Source organism: Lepidochelys olivacea, assembly GCF_965140295.1.
Source record: "Lepidochelys olivacea isolate rLepOli2 genome assembly, chromosome: 2".
Taxonomy (NCBI): Eukaryota; Metazoa; Chordata; order Testudines; family Cheloniidae; genus Lepidochelys; species Lepidochelys olivacea.
The window spans coordinates 130,423,187-130,441,118 of record NC_140412.1 but is presented as its reverse complement, the minus strand read 5'-3'; the positions used below and the strand labels follow the sequence as shown (position 1 = coordinate 130,441,118).

Sequence of the window (17,932 nt, the reverse complement as noted above, 5' to 3'; positions counted from 1 at the left end):
TCACTTCCCTCTCCTCTTAGTGCTTCAGAATTGATTCCTTCAGTAGAAGAGAGTAAACTACCCACAGCACTTCAACAAATGGCCCTCCAGACCTTACTTAAGAAAACATTACCATTAACAACACTAACTTACCAACCTGTCTGATATCTCGCTTTCTTTAGTAATGTAATTGAGAAGCTGGTGGAAAATCATCACCCACAGCATTTGGCTTTCTTCGGTATCTTAGATCACTTCCAGTGAGGCTTCAGACTTGAACAGGACTTAAATACAGCAATGGTTTCACCTCCTCTTCTTTATGAGCAAAGGTCAAATACACTGACTATTTATTGTGAGATTTATAAGTGATCCACATAGTGGATCATCACACATGTTCCTAGATAGAAGATTTATCCTCAAAATCATCGGTCAAAATGTGTGCTAAGTTTTGACATGTAGGATGTCCAAAGCCTACTAGAAGTTCAAATACTCTGTTAGACTGTCCCTATGTTATCCCTCAGACAGATTATGATGCTTCACAGTTTCCTCTTCACTGAAATGAAATGGTGTCCTCAATTTTATTGGTTAAAGCTTTTTGCTAGAAGACTCATTGAAGAAAACACTGCACTGGACTCACATTTGCAATATTGTTTGCACAAATATTTTTATAGTTATTTTTTAATAAAAACTTATTGCTTAGAAACTTTTTTTGGGGAATGGTTTGTTGGCCAGAGCTGAGATCTGAACCCAGGAAGGAGGCCAGACTCTTCTATGCTATCCCCTTCACAGTTCGAATAGACTAATCTCATCTATCAGTTCTCCCTTTAGCACAGGACTCCAATTTCAGGAAAGGACAGTAATCACTGAATATTTATTATTAACATTCTAATGAGACTACTCCAGGGAAAACTTTGTATGATGTTTTATTTGTCTCAAGTCAAACACAGCAGTAAGATTTTTTGTTTTTGTTTCAGTGATTGAATTCAATATATTCTGTACTATTTTATCTCCACAAAGGAGCCCTATGGGCATTAAAACATTATCAGCTATAGTCACGTAAGGGGAGATGTAGTTGACTAGCTTCTAAAAGAAAAAAGAATTAATTTTCATGCCCAGGGAACACCATACTGAGTTTTGCTAAATACCTATAACTATGTTTAATTATGTTGCTGCTTGTATCTTACTAAATGTTTTCAGTAAAGAAATTAAAAAAAAATATTTTAGGATCAAGGGAAAGTATGCAGCTGCAAAGGACAAATGGAGTACATAAAAATCAGCAAGCCACTCACTTCCCTCCCACATACACAGACATAAATTAGAGGAGCAGCTCCACTGCAATAAGTAGAGTTACACTGACATAAAATTGATGTAACTGAGATGAGAATCCTGCTTTAGAACTTGTACCTGAATGTGCCCAACTCTGAGATGGTTTGATCTGTTGTTACAGTTTGGATGCATCTTATAGATTGGCCTGAACCAGAATTTGGATTGGATCCAGAGTTCGACAGAATGCAGTAGTGTGGTTCAGACCCATCTCTATTATGCTTCAGGGAAAACAATATGTTGGCTGCTGGTCATTAGAAACCAAAACAAAACTGTTTTAGTGGTGACACTTATTGAACACTAACTATTCAGGTGTTCTTGCAAGTCTAGCAAATGGTCACAATACTAATCTCCACTGATATCACCATGGGACAAGATGTGTTAACTATAGCAGTTTATCTACTGGTAAATGATGCCATTCATCTTTCTTTAAGGGAATTTTTAGTTTGCAGAAAAGGACTACTTTTTTGACTACCTCAAAAACTAGGCATTCTAATGAATGGTCTTTCATAGTTAATTTTCTGCCCCAAAGTCTGATAATCCCCTAAGAGACATGCACTCTGGGAAAAAGGAGTATTACACCAAATGCACATTTGATTCTATGCAATGAGATCATCTTTCACATGCAGTATTTTTCTTTACATAATCTCTTTGCGCCACATATCCTAATTTCTGTATTACTACAATAAAAACTGACAGCAGGTAAAGTGCTGATACCCTCCCAAGTACCAGCATTAAAGCATTCGACCTTTTCTTCACTTTGGACCAAAAGTATTTTTGATATCTGTGCTATGTTAGGGAAGGAGATATTATTTGTATTCATCTCTTATCTCTCCCTTCAGTTAGCTGTCAGACTATGCAGATAAGGTCTGAGAAGTCTCACAACTGAAAAGATAAAAAAGGAACTTTTTATAGAGCAGCGGTGTATTCACTTTTTCTCTAATTTACATTGATGGTTTACTGTTATTTTCAACATTGTCATACACTGTTCAGACAATGAAATGCCCAACTACTGACAGCAACAGCATGAGACTCACTTTTTTCTGTTTGGAAACTGAAGCTAATGCACTCTCTCTCCAATTAGTTGGAATCCTTATTTTCAGTATTCTTCCTGCCCTATTTAATCATCAGATACCTCATTCTCACAAAACATTTTCTCATATTAGCCAAGATTTGGATGAACTGGTTGTCTTTCTATTTCCTTTCATGCTGACTAGATATCTTATTCACTTCCTTTCACTTTTATTTTCTTGAAGTTACAATTCCTTTAAAAGGACATTTTTTTTTAATTTGAAAGCTTTACACAGCTCTGTCAGTCTATAGGTATGTATTGCTAGTTAATTCCCCTTATCTTCTAGGGAAACATATCAATGAGTTTTCTTTTTCTTGTTGTTTGTCTCTTACTTACAACTGCATACAATTTCTCTTTTCCTTCCCTGTTATAGGAACTGTGTTTTGCTCTTGGTAATGCATTCCATGCATTTATTGTATTTACAACTATTATTGTATTTTTGGGAGAGTATCTTTAAAGCTCATCTTTCCTCAAATGAAAGTCCTTAACTTTAGAGAACGCTTTAATTCTAGTTTCTTCCTATTAGCGCTAGCCTGTGCAACCTTTACTTACGTTGGTCACTGGCTCTCATGACTACTTGTGTAAATGTCCACCAACCTGAATAAGGACAGTACAATACAAAACATGATATTGCTTCTGGATTCTGGCTTTTCAGTCTGCTGTCACTTTGTGCTAATTTCTCAGCTGGGGCATTGTTGTGATCTATCATTCTTTAGAGTTCAACATTGATATATGTGCCTCCATTTGATTAGGCTACATACAAGCAAACAGCATGGAGTGGAACCAGTATATCAGGATACAAGAAAACCAAACTGACACACAAGTAGGCAGTCTTGAGTGCACAGAGTATGGATGCTTTGTAATGTGTTAATTCCCAAGTCAAATATATCAAGAGGAGGTGGTAAGCATGTGAAAGGTATTAGTCTTAACCAGCTCAGAATCCCCACACAACAAGGAAAGATCCAGTCATGAACAATTAAAATCAATGGGAGTTTTGTTGTTGACTTCTATGGGGACAGCATGAAACACCCAGATTGTTAATCCACACATGTTGAAAGGTACTAACAAAGAGCCACTTTGGAGAGAGCATGAGGACTATTTTAAAACAAACAAACAAATAAAAAACCCCAACCTTTTCCTGATCTGTCATTGCACATTGCATACAGCTTGTTTCCAAATTCCTGTCTATCTTTTCTAGCACCGCAGTTCAGCAAAACACTGAGCCACAAGCTTAACTTTAAGCATGTGCTTAAATATTTCACTGAATTAAAGCCCAAGATGTGGAGCTAATCATAAGTTCTACAAAATTGTAATGTACAGTGAAACAACCCGTACATTAAAATTAACATGCAAGTGTGTGGCCGTACAAAACACAAGAGGAACTAATAGAAGTTCATGATTAAGAATAACCAACTGGAGCAGATGAACCATCAACAAAGATGCCGGAGATCCTGGTTTTCATGCAAACGTCTTTAAAAAAAAAGAAATATATCCTCAAGAAAAGTAACATTTTTCTACATTTTAATACTAAGTGAAATATTAATGTTCCCACCTTTAAGATGTGGGTATATGCAGAGTGACCAGTTTTCATTCATAACAGTTATGTATACTTCTGGTTCATTACATTAAAAAACAAACAAACAAACAAACAAAAAAAACCCTTCATCCCGTCACCAGTCACACTATTCAAAATATGTATGAATTATATATTGTTGTGGACAAATATTTGTATTGTTTGTATATATAATAAAACTTTCATTACAGAACAATTGCTTGTGCCAGAAATGACAAGCTTCAAGATATTTTTTACTGAAAGAGGTGAGATAAAAGAGACACACCATGGACTTTGTAGTTCTCTTTAACTGAAAAGGGATATGCCTTTGTTAGACTCTGATCCTGCACTGGGAAACAGCTGGGCAGATCCCTGTGGATTCCTAATAGGTCAAGAGTCCATCTATACATTTCTCAGTAGAGGACTCAAGATTTTAAGGCTCAAAGAGGTCATTATGATAATCTACTTTGGCCTTCTGCATAACCTGAAAGCCATGACTTGCAATTCTGTACACAATAAAGGGGGAAAAAAGTCATGGCCAGGCAACTGTCAGGGTTACATCGACTTCGCCTCAATTCATCAAAATGCAGATAAAATAAAACAAAGGTTTGTTTTTGTTTTTTGTTTGTTTTCCCTATTTAAGATAAAATGTTCAGCTTCTCTCTTTTATCTTATAGGTAGGTAGGTAGCATGGCCGAGTGGTCTAAGGCGCTGTATTAAGGCTCCAGTCTCTTTGGGGGTGTGGGTTCGAATCCCCCCTCTGCCACTACACTTTTGGGGGAAGGGATAGCTCAGTGGTTTGAGTATTGGCCTGCTAAACCCAGGGTTGTGAGTTCAATTCTTGAGGGGGCCATTTGGGGCAAAAAGTGGGGATTGGTCCTGCTTTGAGCAGGGGGTTGGACTAGATAACCTTCTGAGGTCCCTTCCAACCCTGATATTCTATGATCTTCACGTTCATATTTATGCACTGAATGGTATTATATATATGCAGTACACAATACTGATAAATATAAGATCAGAAAAGTCAGCTCCATTAAAGATCTATTAAACTGATAAAATGTAAAATGAAAAGTTTCTCCTAATAGATATATTTACTCTTTCACTATCTTGATCCTTTCAGATGCTCAGTCAAGACTGAGATTTCATTTACATAGCTCCTGTAATTGATTACATAAAATATGATCAGTAATGATGCTACTATGGCAGACAGAGCAACTTCCTGCAATATCTTTGGGACGTTATATTGGGCCACGATTGCTGCATGACAGTTGTCTTTCCTTTCTTTTCTGGCATTGCTGCAACCAGGGCAAGGAGATTTTCCTCAAAAGTGGACGTTTCCTCTCAGACAAGTCTTCACCAGTTATCCCTATTCTGGGCTGCTGTCTCTGAGTGTGAGGTATCAATGCCACATCTCTTGATGTTTATCTTGAGGGTGTCTTTTGGTCTCCCCATTTCCTTTCTCCTTTGGTGAGTTGGGTGTACAGCAGTTGTTTTGTTAAGCGTAGATCAGGCATGCACACACAGTTCCTGCTCCACCTCAGCTGGTGCTGGATAATCAAGGCCTCAGCACTGAAGATGTTGGCCTCTGTGAGGACATCGACATTAGTGGAACAAGCTTCCCACTTTATGTTGAGGATCTTCCAAAGAAAGTGCTGCTGCTGGCATTCCAGATTTTTCGGGTGTTTTCTATAGGTCACCCAGCACTTTGTTGTAGACACTACCTATGCCAATGGGAGGAGTTCTTCCATTGGCAAAGGTAGTCCCCCTCTTCTTCTATCAACCCAGTGCTGTCTACAAAAGGATTTAGGTTGGCTTAACTTGTTCCTCAGAGGTGTGGATTTTTCACAACCCTGAGCAACATAGTTACACTGACCTAATTTTCTAGTGTAAACCAGGCCTAGCTCGGATCGAACTGGCAGGCTAAAAATCAAAGTGTAGCCGAGGCAGAGCAAGTGGAGGAGGGGCTAACTGCCCCGAGTATATGCCTACAATCCTGGGCAGGCTCACACCATCATAGCAACATTTCCATATGTGTCATGTTAGCTCAATGAGATTGAGAATGGTTACGTTAACTCAAACTGGAAATTACACCTCCAGCTCTAGTCTAAAACTACCCTAATAAGGACATTTGGCCATTGCTTTAGCTAGTCTGTGTATAATAGAAAGAAATTGAGCAAAGGAAAATGCAAACTGTATCATCACATTTTTTTAAAGATTAAAGTCTATTAATCTGGGTAAAAGTTGTCCTTGGGAACACCACTGCAACCTACAGGAAGTGGCAGAAGCCCCACAGTTTGAATCATTTGAAGCTGGAGCATACAAAACACCTAGCAATATCCTACTGGGAACAATCCTGCATTGGCAAAGAGTTGCACTAGATGACCTGGGAGGTTTCTTCCCCACCTCTAAACTCTTTGACTCCATGAATAAACATGAAGCTAATCAGAATAGGTATAGTGTTTATCTAAGCAATATCATTTAGCTAACTGGAGCACAGGAGGGAATAGAGAGCTCTTAGACTGCTGATTAAAAAAGATCAGGGCTTTGAGCTAGGCTTTGGAGTTTTAATTTGGAGACCTTGATATGTATTTATATTGTAATACCCTGCTTATAACCTTGGGTGCTTAAAATAGACACCCTTAGGCTATAATTCATAACTTCTGTTGGGCATGTGATTTGGAAAGACTAAGCCCTTTATTCAGCAAAGCATTTAAGGTTACAGTTAACTGCAGGCACTTGTTGAAGTGCTTTTTTGAACCAAGGCTTAAAGCAAGAGAGAGAAAAAAATCACAGATAGAAGAAATAAATAAAATGCAAACTGAGTGCATGTGGTTAATTCCCGAGAGGTACCAATTGGGCTATTTTACAGGGTTCCCCCCCCCCCTTTATTCATAGCTGGCCAAACCTTTCTTTGCAAATATATTTCAATCTATGGATTGAGATCAATTTACCATTTTCTTCAGCTTTCTCTTTGACCATTCCTAATTCATCGTCTGTGATAGGTGACCTAAGTCCAACGTTTTGGTTCTGGTTCCTGATTCAGTTACTCAGGCTGTATAACTAGGGCAAGTCATTTTGTCATGGATAGGGTATGTTATCCTTGTTTACATATGAATGCAGGTATTTGCAGCATAGTCATCCCCTAAACATTGGTTTTAAAACAGTTTTCAGGAGCAAATGAGAGCATACTACTTGGGGAGTATCGTGCTATTCTGGATGAGTACGGGTAGTTACTGGCCCTTGGAAGTTAAGAGATTTCAAGACACTTTGAATTAACAAAATAATTAAAATTGCCTTTGGGGGAGGATGAATAAAATCTTGATGCTATCGAGAGAACTCTACTGTCTGCATCCACTGAAGCCCCCAAATTAATATACAAAACTTACAAAAAGTACTTGTGTGCTGTTACTTTTTTTGTTTAAAAACAAAGAGTGACCCAATTGGCTGAGGATTCACAAAGTAAAACAAATGATTTACTGGAATGTTATTTAAGTAGCCCATGATTTTCTATTAACTTATCCACCTATATTGCTATTAACTGATCTTTCCAGCTTAACCATGCCATTTGTTTTTGTCCCACTGATCCCCACCATGATGGAGTATACAATCACCACACTGGCCCGGAAGGCCAGTACTGGGCCAGGAAACTGCACTCCTCCACCCCGGCAGAGCAAGCTCCCCCTGGAGAAGGGGTCGAAAAGGGAGCAACCCAGCTCAAAAGAAAGGAGGCTGGGGAGGAGGACAGTCCTCTCCTGAAGGCTCCTGCTGAGGCTATATGCTGCTCCCAGTTGGGGCTGATGGTTTGGTTCCCTTTTCTATTCTCTTTACCTTATCTGGGAGTGAAAGCAGGGAGAGAAAAGAAGAAGTAGGAAGTGACCCATGGAGGATAACTCCAAGGGCACTTTTGGGGGGCAGATACTGTTGACCCTTCCAGGGCCCTGGGTCAGAGCCCAATGGAGTGGGCAGATCCAGGTTCCCCTACCACTGCCCCCATTAAAGGAGGAACTTGAACCATCTGTATTCCTTACTGCTCCTCTGAGTAAAGGAGGTCCAGGACTGAAGACTGACCCACCAAGGAGGTGGGGCAGGGGGAGAATTAGGAGCATTAATCACTAGGCCACATAACCCACCAAGGACTCTATTACACTCACCTCCTTCAAGATGCCCTCTTCCATCTCTCCATTCCCCTCCTCAATCACCCCACATCTCTTCTCCCTTCCATATTCTTGCTTTCTCATGTAAGCTTTATCCAATCACCTTATTTCTATGAAAGAAATGGAGAGAGAGAGAAAATAAAGTTAGAACTATAGTTAACAATTTAGCCAACAAAGTGCAAGGAAAACTGCCTACAAAGCATCCTGCCAAAAAAACCCAATGGGTATCAAAAAGCATACACAGGCCAGAGAACTTACATAATCTTACCCTCCTGCCAAAGAATTTAGCTGCAGAACATAATCACAGGTCAGAATCTCTATATAATCTAAGAAAGTCCTAAAGAAAATTATAAGATCCAAGGAATAGCGATGTTTGAAGACCGGCAAGTCTTTTGGTGGAAAGTTTTGGGGAAAGATAAATGTTTCTTTTCCTTTACTAGGAACATTTTTTTTTTTTAGATGGAAAAAATATTTAATCAAAAATGATTTTTTTCTGCAAAAATGTGTTTAATGCAAGAGTCATTTTTTTCATTTAACTTACTTTTGACACAAAAATTTCAACCAGCTCTACCAAAAAAAGTTAGGAACCACTGCAGTCAACACAAGCGTCAGCCTAACAACGACAACTTAAGTTCCTGATCCTGCAAGCTTCCACACCAGTGGGGCCCCTGCTGCTGCACTGAGTCCCATTGAAGAGATTTTAGCAGAAACATCCCAGCTAATGGGCTTATCCGTCATTGTTAATATAGTGGCAGGTAATGGAGTAGTGGTACTCTTGTTTACTATCATGTTATAAATACAAAGTCCCTGATGACACTACACAGTGCTTCACACTGGTGGTTATCCAAGTACTCTGAAGGTGAATACACATTATATCCATTTTACAGAGGTGGCATTCAGCCACGGGAAGTTAAGTGATTTGTCTGAGCTCACTGAGTGACTTGGTGGCAGAATCAGAAGGAGAACCTAATTCCTAGCCCCATACTCAATCCACTACTTCTCAGACACTGTAAAGATACCCTGATGATAATATGGTTTTGTACAAACTCAGTGAGATACACAACAATAAACATGCCTCCACCCTCCACTAATGAGTTTGGCTGGGTTGTTCCCAACTAGATTGACAAAAATATGTGGATTTCACAATGTCCCCAGGTGGTCAAGAAATTCACATTCGTTCAAACCAATAGCAGGAGTCAATTCCATAACTGAGAGCTGTTCACGGAAAATGCCTTTCTCCAGTCTCCAACTACACAAATCTAGGAACTGTGAGAGAACATCTTGGATGATTTCAGCTATTGCACTTGTGTACAGGAGTGGCACACAAGGAGGAGACACGTAAGGGATAGAAACACAGGCCTCAGAACAGCCATTCAAGACTGCAGGGTTCTGTTCCTAGGTCTGCCACTGGCTCACTCTGATCTAAGGAATTTACAATTCTCTGCCACAATTTCCTCATCTGTAAACTAAAGACTAAGAAACTAGCACCTTAAAAGCAGAGAAATCAATAGGTAACAGTTTATTATTATTTTAAAATATTACTTTTTTTGTAGAGAAAGTCAGACACACAAAAATGGAAAGGAAAGAAAAATCAGCAAGAATAGTTCTTATGAAGTATAAGTCTTATCTAATCATTTTCTTACATTTTGCTGTGCTGTCATTCCAAATTGGTGGTAGCAGTAGGAGTAGTGAGATGAAGATGCAGGGGGTGTGGGGGGGCAGTTGGTCATTGGAGGTGCAAGTGGAGAAGTGTCTCTTCAGAGTGATCTGACACTCAGATTGAGGGACTAGTTTTACTTCCTCCATCTCCAGTTTGAGCACTGAGTGCAGTTGACTGTGGTCTCTTCTTTATGGTAGACTCAGTAGCAAAAGTAATCTCTTTAGTGTATTCACAGCTGGCATATTTTAAGTACAGAAATATTTAAAAATAATCAAGAAATATTCAGAAAACAAATGGCAAATTTTGAAAATTGTCCTGAAGAAAACTGATCGCTGAAATCCAATGATCTTGTATAATGTTACCAAGATTGTTCCAGAACACTTACCATTAGTTTTACTTTCATTTTTCAGTGAGTCATTGAGATAAACCAATTATGTGTCATCAAAAGTCAATTCAGCTTCTAATTTACTTAATGAATAAAGCTTGCCAAGTGAACAATAACTATATCAACTCCACTAAACTGCTTCTTTTGAGTCCTTACAAACTAATGGAATCTAATCAATGAACAATTAAAATACCTCAGTTTCAATGATAGATCACAATGGAACCCCACTGCAGTTACATTCATATTTATTTTTGGCACAGTTAACTATTATCAGCATGAGGTCTCGTTATCTCTGATAAGGGCACATAAGCATCTGCAATTCAAAGAACTGATTTGCATATAAGATTTTTTTTTTTACTTGAATTACAAATCAGTATCCCGGTGTAGTATCAATACATGAACATTTTAAATGTATGAATCCCAGGTATAAGTAAGAATTCTTACTTAAGACGATGGCATTTTTTATTGTTTACAGTAATTTATCACCATTCGCACTGCTTGATTGTCGCAATCTGTTCTTATTGATTTGTATGCTCTATCAGTCTGCTGTAGCTGTCTGTCATATGTTTTTTCATTCAGAACATATAACAGGAAAAGCTTGTTCTGACAGTCAACTGGATGGCTTCATAGCCGTAGCACAGCATGAAACATAGGACACTAAAGGTTTTTAATTGGCCTCATGCCTGAATCCAAAATCTGATTAACTCTGGAAGGGTGATAATGGTCATTTGTTACACCAGTGTCGGCATATAACAACATTCACACTGGCCTCAGAACTTCATGGAGTACCATATTCAGAGACATCTGACATACAGAAAGGAGGTGGTTTTGCCCTCAAGGAATATCACAATTTATCGTACATTTGATTTATCACCTGTTCCTGCAGGAAAGATACATTCTTACTATGGTGAGTATTCTCCCATGACCTCTTTCCCCTTTCCCATTACTCCAGATATGATGGCAAAAGTTAACAAAGGACCATTGAGAACAGTACCATCTAATTCCCTACTCTGCTGGTTTTCCCTACAGTCAGTCTGAGTCAATCTAATTATCTTCTTGGGCTTCCTTGTTGACAACATGCAAGAGAACCAGAAGGATTTGCTGATGATCACATTTGATCTTCTGGGAATTCTTGTCAAATACAGAAGACTTGATTCTCAATTACACTGAGACCTCTTTGCACCTCTTTACAGTGTAATGGAAGTGTAATGGGTCCTTAAGGCAAGGGGTCAATATATTGTTGTTTTTAAGACCTACCCACTGCACTGGATTCCATTTTCCCTGGGAGCTCAGTGCACTGAGCCAACACCCTACTAAACCAATGAAGACCGGATAAGATTCCTGTAGCACCAATTGGCTTATTTCTACAGTTGTATCAAAGTTTCAATATCATCCTTTTGGGATATAAATCTTATGGTAAATAATTTAGCCTGAACTGAAAACTCTCTGTAGGATCAGGCATCTGACTGCAGATACCTGTGTGACAGATCCTGTAAGATCTGGTGTGAGGAGGATTGATTCCAAGCCTGTGACAATTATACAGGAAGTGTGCCAGTAGGGGGCCCACTTCTCCAGAGGGGTTTCTACAGCAAACTGTGAGGGGTATTAGTGTTATCTGTTAGCTAGTGGTCTGGTGACAAGCATTTCACTAAGTGTTCCAGGAGGCAGACTTGTTTACGTGTCTATATAGTGAAAATACATAGTAGAGGGGGTATGCCTACATTTCTGGTGCAAGCTTAACATGGTTGCATTATTCCAGAGGCCACAAACAAATTTGGTAGCTGTTGCAAAATGAGCACCAATAAAGCCCATATTCTATACCATCATGTACTCTGCACATGCCACATCCATTACAGAAGCTATTTTGCAACTAGCAGGAAGATTGGTCCTGTGGATAAGGCACTGGATTGGGACTCCAGAGACCTGTGTTCATCTTTTGGTTCTGATTCATATTCATGCATGACCGCAGGCATGTCATAACACATATATGACTCAGCTGCCCATCTGAAAAATGAAATATACTTCCTTTCTCCCACCCTTTGCCTTGTCTATAGTGAAATTTTACAATTTAAAAAAAGCTCCTATCTGTAGCTCTGCAGGGCTAGGAGATATAAATCCATGGCCTCTTAAATAGGTTACATATAACAAAGTTGACCCACTATCTGAACCTTGCTTTGCTTCTGGACCTTAGGAAGATACTTAAATTCAATCAGGGTGCATGTAGTCCTCTTCCAAAGGTGTTAATTTGGGCTTGAATAGGGACTGGGAGTGGCTGGCTCATTACAGAAGCAGCTTTGCCTCTCCTGGAATTGACACCTCCTCATCTATTGTGGGGAGTGGACTACATCCACCCTGATCAAATTGGCCCTGTCAGCACTGGTTCTCCACTTGTGAGGTAACTCCCTTCTCTTCATGTGCCAGTATATTTACGTCTGCATCTGTAATTTTCACTCCATGCATCTGAAGAAGTGAGGTTTTTACCCACGAAAGCTTATGCTCAAATAAATCTGTTAGTCTTTAAGATGCCACTGGACTCCTTGCTGTTTTTGTGGATACAGACTAACATGGCTACCGCCCTAATAATTAATGAGTTTTCTATTAGAGTGCACAACATTTAAGACCACCAATGATTAGGTCCCCACAGCTCAAAGTGCTAGTAGACAAGTCTTGTACCCCACCAAGCTTTCTACCCCTCCTGCGGGGCTCACTGGGCACACTAAATCACATTATGTAGTAGTGATGCCAGCTTAAAGTCTCTGTCTATATTACAGCTAGATTTTATTTTCCTTCCTTTCTGGAAAATGGTTGTCTCATCAAGTTCTTGAACGTGGCACACAACAAGGAGGTAGCAGTAAATCTAACATTTGAAAAATCTCAGTTATTAGATATTACAGTTCATTCTGACCCGCTTAAAACAGTTAACTCTGGCACTGTACAGAATATGCTTCACTGTCTTTCACCACCAAAATGAAGGTGTTATCTTTGTTATGGCATTAAAGTCAAGTTTCACATATTGAGCTAATACTTTGACTAGCCTAATTTTGAATTGCAAGATATTTCCCTCTGTGCCTTGACATATCATTACTGTGTCTTAGATCAGTGGTTCTCAGGACAAATTTTTTGGTGGCCTCAGTGTGGGGTCACCAACTCTTGCTGGTGGCCGCTCTCACGCTTTTTCCTAAAATACTTAATTAGCTTCAGGAAAATCAAATAGATATGGACATATACATTTCTAAATAATTTTAATTTACTGCTAGTTAGTAAGTCTGTTGTGAAAAGTGATATTAACAAACATAGAAGTATTACTTTTCACAGCAGTCCTGGCAAGCATGGAGACAAATTAAGCCCTGGACGTGGGGGTCGGGGAAGGCAGTAGGTGCCAGGGACAATGGGGGCAGGTGGGTGGGGGACCAAGGAGGGAGCAGGGAGCTGGAGCCTGAAGCCCCATAGCCAGAGCACAAAGCCCCATGGCAAGGAGACGGGGCCTGGGGCTGGATCCTGAAGGCATGCAACTGGAGCCTGGGGCTGGAGCCCCAAGCCCCACAGCCAGAGCCTGCTGCCCTGCCACTCCAGGGCTGAAGCCCAAAGCCTGAGCCCCATTACCCCAGGGAAGGTGGGGAACTCACTGGCTGCCTGCTCCTCCAGCACTGTGCCCCAGGTGAGTCCAGAAGAGGGCAGGGTCCAACTCCTGCTGGTGGCCCCAGCAACCAACACCAAGGCGGTGCATCCAGGAGCAACAGGGAGGGGGAAGGGCCGCTACTTTATTCCCCTCTCCCCCAGTCACAGTCCAGAAGGCTATGGCTGCAAGAAAAGTCCCTGGTGGCTGCACGCGTGGTTGCATTTGAGAAACACTGACTTAAATGTTCTGAGAGTGGCTTTAACATTTCAAATCAGCACAATGATTTTGTTATTGTGATAGGGTCTAAAGGCTCCACTCTGAACCAGGGTGGGAAGTAGAGCAACGCTGTGCTAGTAAGGCCCGGTCCCTCAAGGGTGCAAGGTATTTTCTCAGTGAAGGAACAATTTAAAATGACCCTAGTCACCCAGGAGAAGGGGTTGAATGAGCTGCATGTGGCAACAAGAAGCAAAGGTGATGTTGACAGCTGTGCAAGGAGTGGCAACAGCTCTGCAAACTCTGCTCTCGTGTCAGAGACTTGGGCTCCCCAGCCATCTTTGGGAGTTGAAAGTCCTGAGAGAGATTGACTAAATGAACTGGACACTGAGAAGAGTCTACTAAATCTGTCATCTTGCCCCAAACTGAGGAGCTTCAGACTGGTAAGAATTGACCTGCATATAACAATATCGGGTAGCTCAGAAACTGGGCTGGACACGGAGAGACCACTAGGGTCAGGATTGGTAGTGTGGGTGGGTGGAGGTCCCCCTATTTTGCCCCCTTGGGGAACAATCAGAGCACAAGCAGGGGATTGAGGCTGGAGCTGAAGTTCACTCTGGAATGACTAGAGGGGCAAAACCTGCAAGGCCACAAGATGACCATTAAGCCAGCTGCTCACCAGACCTTCCGCCTACAGTTATATATTTTCATATTGCTGTCAGTACTGCGCTTCCAAATGAGTAACAGCAATTTTAGTCATATGACAACAAGAAGTCACCTCAAAAATATGAATGGGATTATTTATTATACACAAGCCTTATAATTTAGTATACAACACCTCACCGTACAGCCAACTCATATTATTAATTATCATAAGCAAGTTTTGTTGGAGAACTTTCTCGTATGGTTTAGTGGTTTAGGGAGACTCCTAGAAACCCCTCTTCAAATCCTTGCAGGGTCTTCACAGCCTTTCAACTTTTCATGGTGCTGTAGACAGTGCACAGTTCAGAGTGAGGATCGTTCCTCTGAGGCCTTAAAAGCAGAGTTCATCTTAGCATGCTGTAGACAACAATCTCACCGCACTTTTTCCTGTGTGGTCCTTGGTCAAGGAATCCCCAGCTCCCCTTGCAGTATGCTGATGTTCATTCTAGAAATGGGTTGCAGTATTCTCATGTGTCGTCCCCTTATGTGTTTTTGTAAATTTAGACTTAAAATTGCCCAGGTACATCATTAACATTCAGGCACCCAAATACAATACAAGCAAACAGACTCTTCTGTTACAAACTCCATTTTTAATTTTAACATACATGCTCCATTCAACCTCAGATTTAATATATTAATCTAAACCTTAACATTTAAATTAGCTATACCAATAGACATTGTACATTGTCACAAGTCTAATCTAAAATTATCTGCAGCCTGAGCATGGCTGGTTGTACACTGGAAACATTAAAAAGGCATTTATTATGGTGATGAGCAGTTAGTGTGTGTTTGGGTAGTCTGATGTCTGTATGGAGAAGTACCTGACCTGAAGTAACTGTTGTGGTGCATTTGTTGGTGATTTTCTTTTTTGTTTCATTGACAGCCAGTTGCAATTACCATTTCTATTGCAGTAGTGCCTAAAGGCTTCAGTTAGATGAGGCCCCCATTTTGCTAGGTAATGCACCTACATATCAGCTGGATAGTTGCAATGGACCAAATGTAAGTTAAGTGATGCATGAATTTCCTTATTTAAAGAACGGTTTGGGTGAGTATTGGTCACTGGATATTGAAAAAGCAAGGACACTTAACACTATTCCATAGGGGAAGCAGAGAGGACATCAGATATAACTGGATTAGGCAAAGCTGTGGTCAAGTTACTTATTTCCACCAATGTAAGGTCTAAAATAGAATCTGACCCATTCATCCCCAACCAAAACACGTTACAGCACAGCTGTTATGGCAGAAGTTAGCAGATGGCACTGTAATACAGTCTTATGAGTTCTCCCAATTTGAAAGAAAGTTTTTAGTTCTCAAAGAAACAAGTACATTGTTTATATTGTTAATTTTGTTATGTCAATAGAGAAGCTGTGGCAAACAGAGAAAGTAAAACAGGGAGAAAACTGCTAGTTGGTAGCAGCTTATGGATTGTGGTTGGGATCTCCTCTTGCTTCAAAAGTGGTAGTTCTACTGGCATTTTCTGCCCCTTTTCAAATGGAAGAGGGATTGCTCTTGGCAAACGTCTCTTTAAAGACTCAAGTTGTAGCGTTGCTTTTTTCTCAGCTCCAACTGCCCTGAGCGTCTCCCCACTGATCCTTGGATGATGTTTAAAGAGCTGAGGCCCCAGCGCTGAGCTGTAGCAGTCTGCACTGATGACTTGAAATCCACTCATGAAATGACAGAGGGAGCGAGACTTCAGTCTCGAATGCTTCAATGGCCATAGGCAATTCAAAGATCTGTTCTTATATAGGTTTCAGAGTAACAGCCGTGTTAGTCTGTATTCGCAAAAAGAAAAGGAGTACTTGTGGCACCTTAAGCTTATGCTCAAATAAATTGGTTAGTCTCTAAGGTGCCACAAGTACTCCTTTTCTTTTTGTTCTTATATAAGCAGCTGTTGCCGTATTCTGGGCCTTTCATCAGGCTCTGTGGGGACATTGTGGTATGAAGCTTGCTACAAAGCTAAAGAGCTATAGAACAACAGTTATACCAACTCTTTGTACAGAAGTGAAATGTGGGCACTGAGGAAGGCTGAAGAACACTGGATTGATGTTCCTGATTCTCACTGTCAACTACTACATATCCAGTGCCAGGATAAGGTCAGAAATGAGGATATTCAAAGCTGAATCCAGTAACCACTACCATCAGCATTGGTTTGATTTCAGCAGCTTTTTTGATATGCACTTATTATAAGAATGGAAGACCAACAAATTCCAAAGTGTGTACACCAAGGAATACACTGCACAATTGGCGATCATGTAGGTGTGAAAATCTCTGGTGGCACAACAAGATTTATATTCAATTTGTCCATCACTGGCAATCATGCAACCAGCTTGCCAGAGAGAGATCTGAGTGACTCTTGATTTACAAGGAGGTCACATACCTCCTTTAGGATTTGTCTTGATGATAATTGGGACAGATCAGCTTCCCAAGAAACAGGCACCGGTATGTGGGGTGAGTTTTCTGGCACATGTGGATGACAGCATGTGTGTTGTCTGCAATGTCCTCTGTTCCAGGTCAGGTGTATGCAAAAAGTTATGCTTAGAATATATGCAAACACTCCATCACTGGCCTCTACTGTACTAGCATGCCAACTTGCAAGGCCCCAGCATTTTATTACCAATTGGCAAAGAGGGAACATGGGTGTGAGCATCAGGACACTGAATTCGGCAAATGAGGTGATTATGACACTTATAGGCCAGGTGGCAGCACTTGCCAAGGCTGTAGGCATCAGCTGAGCACTGATAGATTCATAGCTGAAAACCAAACTACTTCACCTGTATGTTAGTATTGCTCCAGATAGGTGTTAGACTTGTAAGGATATGTTCAGTGTTTAGACTCTAAAATGCTTATAAATCACTGCATGCATTAATCTTATTTGTAATGTCTGTCTCCCATGCTATAAAGTTTTGCTTTATAATTGTTTAAAAAATGTCTGCTCCTAACTTCTGAAACCAGAGAGGAATGATTCCACTGCCCATCAATGATTATCTAAACTAAATGGGCCATTGTGGAACATCATGATGCAAAGACTGGGTTAATGGCCCTTTCACACCCATGAAGGTGCTACATGCAAGAAAGCCTGTCCCATGAGCTTGAACGCTGGAAGAAAGGTATAAAACATAGACAAAAGAAAATGTTCTCTCTTTGCTGTTTGGACTCTCTCAGGGCTGGAGCTTGGAAACAAAAGCAGAGATCCCCAGGCTCAACCTGGTTTAGCTCTAAAAGACATTCAGTGCTCATAGATTACTAAATCTATCACCTATTTGAACCACAGACTGT

At 40.4% G+C, this 17,932-nt stretch overlaps 1 long non-coding RNA gene across 1 annotated transcript in view; it reads right to left on the bottom strand.

Annotated features, from left to right (window-relative positions):
• The window catches only part of LOC311515191, a 53,940-nt gene that overhangs the window by 5,656 nt on the left and 30,352 nt on the right, over positions 1-17,932 (bottom strand). Inside the window, exon 3 of the long non-coding RNA XR_014710078.1 lies at positions 8,075-8,187. This is a non-coding gene — a long non-coding RNA (uncharacterized lncRNA). The remainder of the gene's footprint in view (positions 1-8,074; positions 8,188-17,932) is intronic.